Source organism: Callorhinus ursinus, unplaced genomic scaffold, assembly GCF_003265705.2.
Source record: "Callorhinus ursinus isolate GAN/ISIS: 27379988/994484 unplaced genomic scaffold, GSC_fseal_2.0 scaffold28, whole genome shotgun sequence".
Lineage (NCBI taxonomy): Eukaryota > Metazoa > Chordata > Mammalia > Carnivora > Otariidae > Callorhinus > Callorhinus ursinus.
In genome coordinates, this window is record NW_027397090.1 from 13109165 (window position 1) to 13127392 (window position 18228).

Consider the following 18228-nt stretch of genomic DNA (forward strand, 5'->3'; position numbering starts at 1 on the left):
GGGGGGGGGGGCAAGGGGCAGCAGAAGGTAATCCTAGGGCAAGGATCTGAAGCAGTCAGCGTTTGGGAAGAGCTTGATCCACAGGGATCCCTGGACCCTCGTGGGGAAAGCTGACATTGGCCAACCTCAGAGTTCCAGACGCTGGTCAGTCTCTGAAGCCTACAAGGACCTGAGAAGGTGCTGAATGCGTAGAACAAGGGCTTCCCATCCCTGACACTGGGACAGACAGTGGAGAGCCTCTCCTCCCCCACATGCCTTGATAGGGAGTCGATGGCTTCTTGTTGCAGCTTTGCCAGCTTTCAGGGTGAAACCACCACACCTCCCTTGGCTCCCACCTCCCCATCCCAACAGCTGAACCCCAATAAGCCGCAAAGACAAAACACCCAGCGGTAAAAAAGTGCAGCAGCCAGAGAGACAAAGAATAAAAAAGGCCCTGTTAGAATAAAGCTGATAGGAGGAGACAGAGGGCAACCTTTTAAAAAACTTCATATAGTAATGATAATGTTAATAAGAGCACTTAAAGAGATTCATGTTCAGCACGTGATGAAAGTCTTCCTAGAACACATGCTTTCATTTTTTACAGTATCAGTAGATGAATTTAAGGAGAGCATCACTGTGGATACTCACATTCAGAGGCCAGGCACATCAAAAGGATGAAGTAAGTAGAACCAGAGGCAAAAATAGAAAGATCTAGTAATCATGAGGGAGAAGATAAAAGGCTTGGACGACAGACCCAGGAAACTCCCATGTGGATAGAGTTCAAGAAGAAAAAGAAGGAAAAAGGGAATAAATGAACAAGAAACAAAAGTAAAAACTTTCCTGAAAAAAAAAATTAAGTTTCAGATCAAGAGAGTCTAATGAATTTTAGACATAATTATTGGAGGAAGAGAGGCCTTTATCCATATTCTGGCAAAATTCCCAAACTCCAAGGGTAAAGAGAAAATCTTAAAAGCATCCGCTCAGAAAAAACAGTTCTCTTAAATGAAAATCTATCTGCTTTTTTAAAAAAAGATTTTATTTATTTATTTATTTGAGAGAGAGAGAAAGAGACAGCAGAACAAGAAAGCACATGAGCAGGGGGGAGGAGTAGAGGGAGAGGGAGAAGCAGGCTCCCCGCTGAGCAGGGAGTCGATGTGGAACTTGATCCCAGGACGTGGGGATCATGACCTGAGCAGAAGGCAAATGCTTAACCGACTGAGCCACCCAGGTGCCCCTAAAAGAAAATCGATATGCTTGAAAAATCATCATCCTAGTACCACTTAAAACAGAAAAAGCAAAGAAAAAGAGGTAGAACTAAGAAAGTGATAATTTTATGTGAAATTTTAAATAGCCATTAACAACAATCATTAAAGTGGGTGAAGGGGGTCACAAGCTTCCAATGATAAACTAAGTCTTGTGGATGTAATGTACAGTATGGTGATAATAGTGAATAATAATCTATTATATATTTGAAAGTTGCTAAGAGATCTTAAAAGTTTTCACCAGAAGAAAAAATTTGTTAACTACATGTGGTGATGGGTAGTAGCTAGACTTACTAGGATCATTTCACAATCTATACAAAAATAAATCATTACGTTGTACACCTGAAACTAACAATATTAGGTTAATTATCCCTCAATTTAAAAAAATGAAAAAGCTAAGAATTCTATAGTTACATGGAAAAGCACAAATAAAAGGTAAATCTGCACATTATAAACCAGAGGATGTGTGTAGTATGATTAAAATCTGTTTTTAACTATTGGTGGGAATGAAAACTGGTGCATACACTCTGGAAAACAGTATGGAATTTCCTCAAAAAGTTAAAAATAGAGCTACCCTACAACCCAGAAATTTCACTACTGGGTATTTATCCAAAGGATACAAACATAGTGATTCAAAGGGGCACATGCACCCCAATGTTTATAGCAGCAATGTCCATAATAGCCCAAATATGGAAAGAGCCCAGATGTCCAACAACAGATGAATGGATAAGGAAGATGTGGTGTGTATATACAATGGAATATTACTCAGCCATCAGAAAGGATGTATATCCAACTTTTGCATCAACATGGATGGGACTGAAGGGTATTACGCTAAGTGAAATAAGTCAGAGAAAGATAAGTACCATATGATCTCACTCGTATGTGAAATTTAAGAAACAAAACAAATGAACATAGGGGAAGGGAAGGAAAAATAAGAGGAAAACAGAGGGGGAGGCAAACTGTAAAAGACTCTTAACTCTAGAAAACAAACTGAGGGTTGCTGGAGGGGAGATGGGTGGAGGATGGGGTAACTGGGTGATGGGCGTTAAGGAGGGCACATGATACAATGAGCACTGGGTGTTATATAGAACTGATGAATCACTGAATTCTACCTTTGAAACTAATAGTACAAGTTAAACTGAATTTAAATATTTTTTTTAAAAAAGCTGTTTTTAAATGCACAGGAAAAGATAGAAGGAATAAAAGAATGGTAGGTGGGTTCGAATAATTAATAGGATTATGGGATCTTTACTTTCTCTGTTTCATAAGCTTTTTATCATGTATCAATAGTTTCTTAAGTAACAGTTACGTGAAGTTCATTTTTTTAAAAGGAGTTATATTTCTAATAAGTAACATGAAAAAAAATCATGCTTGTAGTCTATAGATGCTGAAGCCAATTTCACAAACAGCACATGCCTTGCAGCCAGACCAGATGATTCAGGATTCCAGGATCAATATGCCAATATTAATCTTTAAGATTGATACTGTCCTGGGGTAGGGGTTGGCCCTAAAACTTTGGGGGTATTACAATTATTAAATATTATGAATTATTATTGTGTATTGGTATATGGAATAAAAGAGGCCTTGGTTCCCTTATTTGCCTAATAGGATTTGAGCAGATTCAGACCTAAGTTTTAGGGAACACTCCTACCCGTCTTTGAAGGCATTCTCTCCTCCCCCTCTTCTAGCAGGCACCCATCCTGATCAGGCTCCTCAGTCTATCCAGTGTGAGAAAGGAAAAAGCGGTCCCACAGCCGGGAGCTGCCTGGGAAGTGGCAGAGTTGATTGGTGCCAGGAGGCAATGTCAGACAGCGTCATTCTATTACTGTGATAAAGGGAGACAAAAGTAAACCCAGTCCATAAGCAGGTCTGGGCACCGGCAAAAACAAGGTGTGAACACCACCACAATCACCAATCGTCTCTCCGTCTCAGCTTGGACAGGGGACTGGCTCTTCTCACCAATCCCGGCTTCGGCTCTGCTTCAGTTCCCCTTCATTCCAGATAAAAATTAAGACACGCAGTCACAGAATTGCCCCAAACTCCTGCTTCCTTGAACTCTCCCCCGAAATCACCTCACAGAAGCTCAAATCCTATAATGTAAACCTTCTAGTATCTTCTTAACGAGACTCTGCACAGTCTCCCTAGTGTGTGGTCTCCCTCAATGAAACAAGCCAAAAACCCAACTCAGTTCAACTCTAGGTATGTCCCTGGTGGGGTTTGGCTTTAGGGCATTGACAAATGCAATGGCTTTTTTTTTTTTTTTTTTTTTTGCAGGTTTTGGTCAACCTTAGGGCAAGCAATGAAAATTTAGCCGGCAACCCAGAATAGGTTCTCGATATGGCACAAAAAGTGAATTCATTGCTCATGGTTACCCAGGGTTTGGCAAAGCTCCATTGAAAGAAACAACACGAAGGACTGCCTGCAGCATACAGAACCGCTCTCTTTCTGGAAGGCCTCTGAGGCCTATCCCTGAATTCCAGGAATCTGGCCAAGAGCTCTGTACCTGCATCCCCCTGCTCAGCATCTGTAGACCCTCTACTCCATTCAGCTTTGGTGCAATGCCGTCGGTCGTTCATGAAGCCTCCTCTCGGCCACTGTCAGGATGTGGAAGACACCCATACCACATAAAGCAGTTCAGGAACCCGCAGGAGAAATGTATTGTTTTTGGTAAAAGCAGGGACAGTTAGACTGGTCCTGAGCCATCCATTTGTTTCCATCTTATACAGTGTGAATGGTAGAACTGTAGAGTTTCCATTTGCAGGTCGGTTTCTTGAAAAGTGAGCCAAGCCTGCAGCCAGACTAGCCTGCTTTCTGATGGGGGAGGGGTCTCATTTCTGGCTCCTCCCCCACCCCCCCTTTTTTTTTTAAATCATCTCAGCCACTGTTTTCCTTTCTCCCCTCTGCCAAATTGATGTTATCTTGCTGCATCTGAGGCACCCGTGTAAGCAGCCAGATGTACTTTTTTTAAAAAAAATAATAAATTGGGTAACAGAGAGAGAGACATCAAGTCTGAAACGGTGTGGCACAAACTCAAGAGCAGAGCCGGCATTTAGAGGAAGGTGAGGCCCCAGGAGGGACCAGCAGCAACCGGGGAGGCTGGAAGAGAAGTGTGCCCCCTATCAGCCGCACCGCACAGGGCACACGCACCAGATGGGGTCAACTAGACGGGGAGGAGCCTTGTCGCCCTGTCCTCCAAAGTCCCCATGGGAGATGAGCCTTGGGACGCAGAACAGGACGGGAAGACTGGCGTGTCCTTGAAACACCGCAGACGTCGAGGCGCGATGTAGGTCACCCCCCACCTCCTTTTTGTGCGACAAACACAAGTGTCCTGGTCCCCATGCTCTGGAGTCAGGGATGAAGGTGGCAGAAAGGGGACTGTAATCCTTTCCTAGGGCTGTCCTAGCAGCGTACCACAGGCCAAGGGACATAGAAACTTACTTTCTCACAGTTCTGGAGTCTAGGGGTCCAAGACCATGGTGTTGGCAGGACCGGTTTCTTCCAAGGCCTCTCCCGTTCGCTTGCAGGTGGTGTTCCCACACGGGCTTTCCTCAGTGCACCTGCGTGTCTGTCTTACTCTCTTCTCCTTATAAGGGTACCAGTCATACTGGAGGAGGACCCACCCATACGTCCCCATTTTATCCTAATTACCTCTTCAAGGAGCCAATTGCCTAATGCAGTCACATTCTGAAGCAATGAAGGTTAGGACTTGAATGTATGAATTTGGGGGAGGGGGAGGGCTGTCACAATAGTGACAGTCCCTAAATAAGATGAGTGATAAAGAGACACGCAGTGGCTCAGATGAGTGGCATGCTGGGCCTGTCACCCCTTGGGGAGTGTGGGGGGACACAACCAGTGTGTGACTTCGCCTGACCACTTTCCGGTCCTGCGGACACTCTCTCCCTCCCATAGACACCATGCGGTCTGGCGGAGAGCGCCCATTCTCTGTTCTCAGCCCTGAGCAGAGGAAGTTCTCAGATCCATGTCTGCAATGGAGAATGCATCAGCTGAGTTCTGCGAGAGTAAGGCTTCCATTTTCCTCAACATTCCCTGCAAAAAAAACAGCGTGGGGTAGCTTCCCGCTTGATCCCAGTAACCTGGGCTCGCCTGTGTGAGGCGGGGCTCTCTCTGCTTCTCCGAGCTGAGCTGGAGGTTGTGTCTAGATGCTGCGGGCCCTTCGTAGAAACAGCATTCTTGCTGTGGAAACATCTCTGCCAAAATCACCAAACCCCCGCCTGCTAATGTGAATGGGAAGGAAATGTCACATCCATTTAGAAAGGTTGAATTACTTCCAGTGTGGTCCCATTGCAAAATGGAATCCTTCATTAGGGAAAAACAGAGCCCCTGACATTTTCTCAGCTACCAACTAAATACCCTCTTTACAATAATAACTCCTGACACTATAATTTAATCACTTCAATATTGGGTTTGTTAGATGAGCAAGTAAATGCTCTTCCTGCCTCTACTGGAATCTCTTTGGGGGTAACTTTTTACCTCCCATGCTACCCCCCATCCACACAGCACTACACGCATGGGCCTCCATCCCTGAAGGTTATACCCATTAGCCACTCGGTTGATTAAGGTTGCGCTCAATTTTATTCTAAATGGAAAGATTTTTCTTGAGATAAAACATAAAATGGATAAAGATGGGCTTCAGATCCAACTTGGAAAGAATTAAGCTTGAAAAATAGAGAATTTGAAGTTAACTGAATAAAAGGTGGAGAGTCAGAACATTCTGGTTGTAGCATTCAAGGCAGCTAAGCTCAGGGATGGGCCAAAGAGGAGGAGCCTGAGTTACAAGTTACAGTGCCCCAAACCTGAGGTGACAACTCAAGTTGGTGAACTCCCCAAAGCCGTGTGAAAATGAAGGACCACAGGAACAAGGGAGGAATCTTTCAGACATAGCCAGTTAAGGGAGAATAAAAAAAAAAAAAAAAAAAAAAAAAAAAAAAAGCCAGCCAAGGAGGATATGACAAGGATGTTGGGACAAGTAATTAGAGACAAGGACCAGGGCTCTGAAGGTGGACTCTGTGTCAGAAAATCATGGCAGACCCCCTCCACACCCCCTGCTAGGAGGAACGCCAGGACACACAACAGAGCGGAACACTGAGCAAGGTCCCGGAGGAGAAGATGCTCTCAAGAGAAGCTGTTTGCCTCCCAGCCCCTCTGTGATCTACTCTCTGCCCCGACTAGCTTTCCAGCCCGTCTTAGTTTTGATACTGATCAGGTGAACCACCGTGATGGATGCCCTCATTGAAACTGCCCAGCACCACCACCGGGCTCCCTCCCCCGATGGGGCGGCGCTGATTTGGTGATACTGTCCGTGTTGGTGGGAACAAACTGCCAAAGTCTGAAGACATAAAAGTCAATAACCTTGCCTGTCCAGAGAAGAATGGGTGAAGTCAGGACCTACATTCTCCCTCCGCCCCTTACTAAGACATCAGTATCTTGCCTGTGGGAAGACTGTGTTTTTTAGGGCCCACAGTGTGAGGCGAGGGTTGGGATCGGGAGGGAGGAAAGATGAAAGGAGGTGCATATGCTTCTAGGCATCACGTGCCCACCGCGACTGTAGCCGCCGCTCAAATCCTGAGATTGTTTCCTCATCTGTAATAAATCAGGATACCAATGCTTCCTCTGCAGGTTGTAGAGAAGAAAATGGACGACAATTCTCACAACATGGGGAAGGCTTTAAAAAGAAAAAGGGCAGCTATTGCTGTCATTAAGAGAAGAAAGTGACATTTCCTGACCATATTCTTCACACCAGGTAGCAGCATACCTGTCGGCATAAATTACCTCACTTAAGCCCCATATTTGCATGATGCGGTGGACACTGTTATCCTGGTTCTGAGAGGTACAGTTATTAGCTCAAGGTCACCTGGCTGGTAAGCAGTGGCCCCAGCTGTCACCCCCACATCAGCTTCCCTCTGAGGCTGCTTCTAGTGCATGACAGGTTTAGCCAGGTTTCAATGGCCCGGGCCAGGTCATTTGGCAGGAACACTGTCATTTCCCTAGACTCTTTTTTTTAAATTTTATTTTACTACGTTATGTTAATCACCATACCTTACATCATTAGTTTTTGATGTAGTGTTTCATGATTCATTGTTTGCATATAACACTCAGTGCTCCATGCAGTTGTGCCCTCCTAAATACCCATCACCAGGCTAACCCATCCCCCCACCCCCTCCCCTCTAGAACCCTCAGTTTGTTTCTCAGAGTCCATCGTCTCTCATGGTTCGTCTTCCCCTCTGACTTCCCCCCCTTCATTTTTCCCCTCCTGCTATCTTCTTCTTTTTTTTTTTCTTAACATATATTGCATTATGTGTTTCAGAAGTACAGATCTGTGATTCAACAGTCTTGCACACTTCACAGCGCTCACCATAGCACATACCCTCCCCAATGTCTATCACCCAGCCACCCCATCCCTCCCACCCCCAACCACTCCAGTAACCCTCAGTTTGTTTCTTGAGATTAAGAATTCCTCACATCAGTGAGGTCATAGGATACATGTCTTTCTCTGATTGACTTATTTCGCTCAGCATAACACCCTCTAGTTCTATCCACGTCATTGCAAATGGCAAGATCTCATTCTTTTTGATGGCTGCATAATATTCCATTGTGTATATACACCACATCTTCTTTATCCATTCATCTGTTGATGAACATCTTGGCTCTTTCCATAGTTTGGCTATTGTGGACATTGCTGCTATAAACATTGGGGTACACGTACCCCTTTGGATCCCTACATTTGTATCTTTGGGGTAAATACCCAGTAGCATTTCCCTAGACTCTTAGATACAGTCTTCCTGTTACTGAGCTGGTCCTGGAGGTGTTGCTCTGGAGATGGTCTAGGTCACCACACGATTTCAGCGGCACCTCGCAGGAGCTTGGATGCATCAGGTTCTGCTCTCCTTACAAACTTCTGCTTTTAAGTTGTTCCGCTGACAACTCAGTTCCTTCCCCTTGGATTCGTGCACCATCAGTACCAGTTTCTTAAGCCACACATCTGCCCTCCTGCACAGAGACAGACAGACAGACACACACACACACACACACACACACACACACGGAAAGAGCAAATGGGGTCCTGGGTGTATTTGTATGTGTGTGTGAATGTCTGCCGCTTAACTTGTTCCCTTTCAACACCAAATTCATGACCTACATTTGGAACCCTTCCCAGGGTGAGGAGGCCCCCTGACCCATCATGATTTCTTTGCATAACTAACATATGTCTTTGTAACCTTATCAGAACCGTCCTCCTCTGTTCCTCTCAATAGCAGACAACTGTTCATTTCCTACATATGAAGTTACCCAGTTATTCTTTCAAAATCCACTGAAAGCTTGCCTCCTTTGCTTAAAATGGCAAAAAAAAAATTTTTTTTTGTTTTTTGCAATTAAGGTACTAAATTTACCAAAATAAATCATAAGCCCAGAGAAGTCCAATTTTGAACCCAGGCCCCTGATGTTAGAGCCCTTGCTCACACCCACCCATGCCAGCTAAGTACCATTTGAAACAATAACGACTAGAAAGTAGACTAGCAGTTACCAGGGCTGGGGAAGGGAGATTGGGAGTTAATGCTTGAAGGGTCCAGGGTTTCAGTTTGGGAAGACAACAAAGTTCTGGAAACGAGTAATGGGATGGTTTGCCCAACATCGTGAATGTGCTACATGCCAATGAAGTGTGCATTTAAAAGTGGTTAAAATAGGGGCGCCTGACTGGCTCAGTCAGTGGAGCACATGATGCTTAATTTCAAGGTCGTAAGTTCAAGCCCCATGCTAGTTATAGAGCCTACTTAAAAAAAAAAAGAAAAAAAATCTGGCAGGACTCCTAGGTGGCTCAGTCGGTTAAGCGTCTGCCTTCGGCTCAGGTCATGATCGCAGGTTGCTGGGATCGAGCCCCACATCGGGCTCCCTGCTCAGTGGGGAGCCTGCTTCTCCCTCTCCCACTCCCCCTGCTTGTGTTCCCTCTCTCGCTGTGTCTCTGTCAAATAAATAAATAAAATCTATAAAAAAAATCGGGGGCACCTGGGTGGCTCAGTCAGTAAAGCATCTGCCTTCAACTCAGGTCATGATCCCAGGGTCCTGGGATCAAGCCTCACATCGGGCTCCCTACTCAGTGGGGAGCCTGCTTCTCTGCCCATCCCCCCTACTCCTGTTCTCTCTCTCTCTCAAATCTTTTTTTTTTTTTTTAAGATTTTTATTTATTTATTTGACAGAGAGAGAGAGTTAGCGAGAGCAGGAACGCAAGCAGGGGGAGTGGGAGAGGGAGAAGCAGGCTTCCCGCCGAGCAGGGAGCCCGATGCAGAGTTCGATCCCAGGACCCTGGGATCGTGACCTGAGCCAAAGGCAGATGCTCAACGACTGAGCCACCCAGGCGCCCCAATAAAGTCTTTTTTTAAAAAAGTGTCTAAAACAGTTTTATGTTATGCCTATTTTTCCACAGTTAAAAAAGAAGTCAAGAAGAGAAGTAGTGGTGACTAGTTGTACTGCAACTCATTTAACTCTCTCAAGCCTTGGTGTCCCCAGTGGTGGGAGCTGTAACCTCTTCCTCAGAACATTGCTGTGGCATGAGGCCCTACCATGTGGAAGGCACACAGCCCCACGCGTGGCCCGCTGAAGTTCAGCCTGTGTCCTTCCCTTTGCTTTGCCCACCACTGATACCTTCACTCATTTACTCCTCAGGCACAGCTCGAGGGGTCGAGGAATGTGTGCCCTAAATGGGATGCTTGTCTGCTATTTAAAAGTGGTAGTGGGCTGCACATTGCCAGCACTTAATAGGTGCCTAATGAATGTTTGTACAACTAAATTAGATTGAATAGCTAAACCGCAAGGAACAATAAAAGGCAGCCAATGCCCTATTCTGAGGCGGTTCCGTGTATTTGGGATTCTTAATTCACAGGGGATATAAACAATATTGTTGTTGATGAGGCAACTTTGTGGTTCACTTGATTTCATTCCAGACTTAGACTATTTTTTTAAAAAGCTGCCTTTTTATGTGCAGTTTTACTATCTCGAACAACTGGAACCAATGGAAATGGGCGTTTGGGGAACCATCTATAATAAAGGAACTGACAGTAATAGGTACAAGAAGCAAATTCACAGGGCACAAGCTACTTAATCCCCAGTAGGGGATGTACACTGAAATCTGAAAAATGGAAATAGGCATTAATTGGATCCACCTTTCATTTTTAAGGTTGCACAGAGTCTATATAGGCATGAGCATTATAATTAGGTGATTTCTGTTATACTGCTTTTAAATTCAGAGCAAGGAGCATAAAACTTTATGCCACCAATCTACAGCTTCTTAAAGTACACAGTCATTTCATTTCACATTCGGCTATGTTCGGTGACAGAAGAAGAGAAAAGGGCAATGAGAAATCACAGAGGGAAGAGACATATGCACGCAGAGAGGAAGAAGGGCAGAGAAAACCTAGCGTGATTAAAACTTCTCTGTTGGTTCTGAGGGAAATTCAAGAGGAAACTACTTTTGTCACACCCTTCTGTTACCATTGCCCTCTGTCACTGTCACTTGATGTCAGTGAGGCTACTCTCTCTCATCTGGATGGGAAAATTGTTGCACATCAGCTCTTTGAATCCTATACCATAATCTACGCTCCTGGCAGTGAACTCTCAATGGCACACCTAGTTGTCCTGGCTGAGAGTCTTTGGTCTCCAGGAACGGAAACTCACTCAAACAGGCTTAAGCTCTAAGTAGGGAATTGTATAACACACACAGAGTTTTCTTCTCCTTCAAGACCTGTCTCCTGTTTTGCAAGGTTCAATGGTATTGTCTGAGGGAGAAGAAGGGGAGCAACTTCTAGGACTGGTAAAGGGAAGCAGAAATCAAAAAGGCGACGTGACCCCAAGCAGTGAACATCTGATCCTGAGCAGGACCCTTGGAGACAGCTGGGGCTCTGGCAAACCTCCAAGGCTGAAATAGCCACAGTCCAGGTTGGCCATGGGGGAATGGCCTCTTGGCTGAGCATGGTACAAACTGCAGTCCCTCCCATGATGAAGAGCCATGATGTCTGGACAGAGCATCTGCACCAGGAGCCCCACCCAGCCACATCACTTAGGATAAGACTGGCCATGAGTAGGGAGAGTCTGCCAGACAAGGGGGCAAACAGCGAGCCCCCATGCTGCAAGACAAGAGCAAGCAAGCTGCCTTTCTGGACACTGGTAAACATCTAGAAATGTCTGGACATCTAAGGCGAAGAAGGTGGCAGAACTACTAGAGACAGACAGACAGAGACTGGACTTCCTGCAATTTAGGGAATGTGGGTGAGACTGTTTGATTGCTTGTGTCAAGTGTTGGCATGGCCCAGTCGGCTACAGTCAGGAAGACGTCATGAGGTAGTTACAGAGCAGCTGCTGGTGAGTAGAAGGGTAGTGGTCCTCAGATAAAGGGGATGCAGTCTATGACAACATCCAGAATAACAACCACATCCCATCTCTCCCTGAAACCTTCCAATCCCCATCCCATGAGCTACACCAATAGTTCTCATACTGTAGCCACCCAAAGAGTCACCTGCAGAGTATTTAAACACAGATTCCTGGGCCCCACTCCTGAGATTCCAATCTGATAGTGTGGCTAAGACCAGAGAATTTGCAGCTCCACGGACCACAACACTTGGTAGTGCTCATCTGTAGGATACAGTCCAAGGTTTGGAACATGATCAAATAGGCCTCCACACCTGGTTCTGACACCCTCTTTAGTTATCATTGGCTGCCACCACCCCACCATTCACTTCATGGTCTGGCACCCAGTGCATGTAGCCTCATGTTGGGAAAACACTAGAAGAATTTGGCTCCAAGGCTCTGTCTGCTCTTCTTCCAACCCCCCCTCAATTTCTCCCAAAGGGGAAGAGTTGCTTTGAGTTGGGCTGACTCCATAATACTCATCAGGCCATATTTCCTAGCGGGTGTGTGTCTCTCTCTTCTGTCTAGTCTGTGTTGAAGGGCCAAGGCCCACCTCATCATGGGGGAGGGAGGTCTAGTCAGACTGCTCAGTCTCATTCCCCCTCTCTTCCACTTAGGCATCAGAAGTGGTAGGTGGGCCTTTAGGAAGGACAGGCCTGACTCCTTTGTTTTCAGCCTCCCTGCAACTCTCCATGTTTCTCTCCCTCTCTCTCCCCTGCATTTCACACGACCAGCCGGTCTAGTATGATCCACAACATTCAGATTTCCACAAACAAGCAAGATAGAGGATTCTCAGGCTTTGAGCTAGGATGCATGCTCCCATCCATCTTACCAAGTTTCCAGTATTAGAATTTGGAGGAAAAACCCAACCAACAATCAATAATTAAAATGGTAATTTTCCATAGTCATTGTTCTTTATTGCAAGGGCCATGCATCTACCTCATCAGGAGGATAGAATTCAGTATTCCTGGATCCCCTGGCCTCTATGCCATCACAATACTAGCAAAACCGCACCCCTATTCCTTACAGGGCCCATCTCATAGCCTTGTGGAAAAGCCTGGGCCCAGGTACTGGTAGTCAAGTGTCTATTCTGAGCCCTGCCCCCTAACAGTTCCTGTGCCTTCTTTCTTCCGGGGTCCAATAGGGATTTCAAACCCCCCTCAAAGGGTTGTTGGGAGGTGTGACAAAAACTTCTAAAGTATTTTGACAAGTATGAGACCTCACCCATCTCTGCTACGGTCTCACCATTTCAAGGAGCACTGAGCCTGAGTCTAAGTGCTTAGCACAAAACCCACAGTCTGGTTGCTCCTTCTCGGTCAAGTACCTATTCTTACCCTCATGACCCTCTTCCAAGGCAAGAAAGTCAAATCCGGAGCCCAGTGATTTTCAGCCTCCGTTCAGATTGTTTTCCTCAGTATGGCAAAACATTAGCCATTTATCTTCAACCCCTAACCTAAAACAGGACTGGTCTGTGTCTGCTTAGGCCAAAATGTAGGAACCAAGGATCCCTGCCTTCTGGACACGTGGCAAGTAGGAATTCGCTGGTGATATGTTACCAACTATATAATGAGACCTTCTTACAGCTTACTAGTCAGCCTTAAATCTATCCTGGGGAGGACCAGCAGGGATACCACCCAAACATCGTCTTCGATTCACAGCTGTCTCAACAAGCACATTTCAAAAACCTCCTTTGTTGCCTCTTCTTTTCTGCCAATCCCCAAGCTGCTACTTCCTGTTTGGTCACAGCGTACTTCATGAGGCTATGGGCCCCGATACCCCACAAGCCTTTCTACAAAGAAAGGTTGATACACACCGGCTCAGTGTTAACAGTTTCCCGTCAGGATGGGCTCACCTTCTGTAGCAGCCTCCACTTCACGATCCAGTGCAAATTGAAAAGGCGGGAGTGGGCTCCAGATTGGACAGAAACTAGTTTTTATAATATACTGGACACTCACAGGCTTCTTCTTATCTCAACTTCAAAACCACCATGCAATTTGGGCAATGTTAGCTCTTTTTATCAGATAAGGAAACAAAAAAGGGAGAGGTTAAGCAACCTCTACTTAGTTGGTTACACGGTGTCAGAAACCGGAATTCAAATTGACAAGTTTGATCGATCGCAAGGTTATTTGTCAAGATAGGAGTACAGAGGCATCCTTTGTTGTATGTTTAAGCACAACAGCAAAACAACCAACAAACCTACTTGCATCCCTAAGTCACAGGTATGCCTGTTTGTCCCATCTGTCTCTCATCAGCTTCTTCAGAAACCGTGACTTCCAAACCTTCACAACAACATTCCTTATGTCCACCACCTCCAAGGTCCCACACTTTGAACATGTTGTTGCCTACTCTCCTTCTGTCTTGGAACTGGGCAGGGACTCTTCCTCCAGCACACTGACCCAGCAGTACCTGCCATCCATCGCATTAAAAAAGCAGAGGAGTGGAGAACTGAGCATTGAGATTCTATCATGAAACAGTGTTAAAGAACGTTGATCACAGGACTGTGGCTGGGGGATATGAGTTGAAAGGATAATGCAAATAAATTCCTAAAATCATTCACCCATATTCTTATGAAATTGTTGACAAAGCAGCCACTCAAGTGATTTAAAGTGGCATGCTGCAATTGTCCAAAAACTATTCCAAAAACAGTTTTTCACGAAAAAAGAGGTCATAGATAATGGGACTGGACAGAATCTGGGACAGAGGCATTCCAAAAACCAGCTTAGTCCCCGAAACTCATCAGTCCCACTGCCATCTGCCATCGGCATCCTCATCTCCAAGCCACGGTTCCCATATCTAGCTGTGAATGAGCATCTTCCCCAGAGCTTTTAAAAATGCAGATTCTCAGATTTTGTGTTGGATCTAAAGAATAAGAATCCTTGCCGGATTCAATACCTAGGAATTGGTATTTAGTTGACTTTTAATTATGTATTATCGGTTGTTTCTAATGAAGCTAGTCATTCCAGGAACCAGCTGTTTTGATGGACATTGGCACACAAGGCAACTTTCTGGATGGAAAAAAAAAAAAAAAGTCCTCTGCAATTTACATCAGACTTCCTTGCTTTTTGAAATGCTTCTGGGAGGTCTGAAGACGTCTTCCGCAGCGTGAAAGCACGAGCTCCTTAGTACAACCCACTTCTGCTACCAAGTCCCATGAGCCACTTGTTTATTTTTAAACATCTTTTCCGTATAAAGAAATGCCAATAATTTTGTAGCAGAGTATTCCAATTTGTATTCTGGACCACAAAGGAGGCAACATGCTGCTGACAGACAGACCTATCACATTCCCATGGAGACACTTATATGAAGGGAAAGTGGGATCCCTGTACCAGCTTTCCAAAAAGCTTCTCTCTATTCACAAGCAGGTGTCACAGCTAAAGCTCAAACCCTGGCTAAGATCAGCAATAAAAGAAGGACAGTGAGCCATTTAATACACTTCCTATTCCCAAAGCTAGGTTTTTGCTTAAGTAAGCAAAGGCTTCTGGCTGGCTCCTCTTTGTGGGATAGTTACATCAAACAATATTTGCATAGCACTTTACAGTTTCCAAATCACTCTCCCTTTCGATACGATCTTGCCTAATGATCAGAATAACCCAGAGAAGTAGGTGTTACTTCTTCCATTTAACCCACAAAGGCTGAGGCTCAGATGAGCCTACTTAAGGTCACACAGCTAGGAAATGGAAAAACAGGATTCAGAACTAAGTCTTTTGATTTCAAGTCTTGTCGGGCATCAGTCCCACTTTCTAGGCCTAACAAGTACTATTGAATGAGTAAATGAAATGATGGGATGGACAGATGGGTGGATGATCCTCTGAAACCAACAGAACAGTAGAGATTCAAACTCACTTTAGTTTGATATAACCCAAGCAGGCATCAGCACCTAAACAAAAACTCAGCATTGGAAATGGGTAGCCAAGCAGAAACCTAAGGTGTGAATTTGCTAGTTGATCTTCTCTCAATAGAACATTTGTCAGGAATTTCTCTTCTGAGCTGTCACATAGGTAGAACAACATGACCGAGACTCGGCAACCAGGTGGCCCGAGTGTGAATCCCAGCTCTGCTGTTTACTAGCTGTGCAACCGAGGACATGTTACTTGATTTCTTTGTACCTCAGTTTCTTTGTCCACCAAATGGGAATAATAATCATACATAACCTATGGAGTTTGCTGAGGATTTTAAAAATTAGATCTATGTAATGTGCTTTGAGTTGTACCTGGCTCACTGTAAGTTTTCATGTGCCTCTTTTATACTAGTAGAAATATCTGCCCAGACATTATTATGTCTCACTTGTAATGTTGTGGATTACTCACTAGATTTTAGGTTTTAGTTCAGGGCTAGTTTTATACTCTCGCATGTGGAGACCTGCAACCCTGACATGCAGCTGCCCTTGGGGAGGAAGAAGGGAATTCACACTTGCAGAGGGAGTTCTGTATGCCAGGTACCAGTGAGACAATTTACACACACCATCCTACTTGATTCTTGCATCACCCCACAAAGCAGCTACCGCTGCCCCTGCTTCAGAGATGAGAAAATCCAGGGTTCCAAGATTTGCATAAACCCTACCTGGTAAGTAGAACAGAAGATGAGACCCAAGTCCTCCTTGTTCCCAAGCCCTCATCTTTTCAGACTATCTCTTGTTCAATACAGATATGAATGCTGCCCTTACTCAGCTCAAACTACAACCCCATGCCTTCTCCCAAATCATGCAAAAGGTCTCAATTTAACTCCAGGCCCAGGACAGCTTCCCACAGCCTGGAGGGACCACCACTCGGGAACATCAAAGAGCACAGGACGATCAACCACCTCATCCCTCATAGTATGAAATCAGGAAGACAGTTGATAAATTTTACCCTAAATTCTAGTGCATTTAGGCATGTTATTCTGTTTTGAATGGTAATAATTTTAATGGCCTAAAGCGAGCTGAGGTTAACCCTGAAGCTAGGAGTAAATGTTTAACTGATTTTGTTCTGTGCTACGAATAACATCTGTGAATATCCTATCTGTATATATCTGAACCAAGTTGTGTGCAGAGAGGTTAAAAGGACTACATTTACGGAATACAATTTTTACAATTGAAATTCACATTTTAACAAGGGAAGAAAGAAACAAAACCAAAGAGCATAGGAAGATCAACCAGCCTGTCAAGCCACCATCAAACCAACACTTTCACCCAACAACAAAGGTCTGTCATGTGTTACAATATGCAGAATACTGAGCCTGAGAACAATTCTCACTTAGAAGGGGACTGGGATGATTGGGTTCTAGCAGCTCTTGCCCCAGGGCAAACACTCAGTAGCTGCCAGCAATAAAAGGCAGTGGAGCATAAGGTTTAAGAGCATGGACTTTGGGGCTGATTGTGTTCAAATCCAGACTATGTCACTTACTAATGGTGTGACTTTGGGCAAGTTACTGAACCTCTTTGTGCCACAGTTCACTCTCCTGTGAACTGGAATTAACAAAAGTGCATACTTCCAGGGTTGTTGGGGGATTAGAAGAGCTGATATAAATGAAGCCTTAGAACAGTGCCTGGAACACAGTAACTGCTATATAACCGGCTGCTTTTATTATTACTCTTAAGAGAATGCGGGGTTGCCGTTGGAGAGAAAAAGTCGCTGACACATGGAGAACCTTTTACATAAACTACTCATGGGGCTTTATACCGATGCAGCATTTTTTGGAGGTGATTGGGCAATATCCAACAGCATTTTAAATGTTTGTGTCTTCGTGTCTTCTGATTTATCAATTCCGTGCAGAGAATGTAAACTGTACCTGTAACTACAGACATACTAGAACAGGTACATGTGTATTCGTGTGTTGAGGGAATCAACTAAGAGTAAGTGAGAACTCTTTGACCCTATAAGGATATTCTATCAGAAACCTAGCATCAGTCTTCCAGAACACCACACCATCCTTCAGTGGAAGAGTATCAGAAAATCTCCTTAAAATCAGAACTGGACAAGGATACCGACGATCATTATTTCTAGTCATTATGATACTGAAGACCAAGCCATGTGCACTAAGGGGAAAAAGAAAGAATAGAAAGAAAGCCAGCAAGCTGCCTTAAGTGCATGAAAAATGATGGTCTACATAAAACTCACTAAAATCTACAGAAACCTTACTATTAATGCAATTAGTAAGAGAGCTTAACAAGGTAGCTGGCTAGAAGAATAATATAAAAAGTCATTTGCATTCTGCAAACCAACAATATAGTTTGTAAAAAGGTGTACTCGTGATGTATTATTCCACAATGAATTATTCCAAATCTTAGCAGCTTAAGACAATAAACCTTTATCATCTCTTACCTCTTACGGTATTGAGGGTTAGGAATGTGGGAGTGGCTCAGCTGGATGATTCTGGCTCAGGATCTCTAATGAGGTTGCAGTTCATGGTGGAGGGTGGGGTTGGAGTCATCTGAATCCTTGACTGGAGCTGGAGGATCTCCTTCCAAAATGGCCTGCTCATAGGGATGGAGGCTGGAGGCCTCAACCAGGTCTCAGTTCCCTACATTTGGACCTCTCTCTAAGACTGCAGGAATATTCTCATGACAACTGCCTTCCTGCACAGAGAATGATCTGAA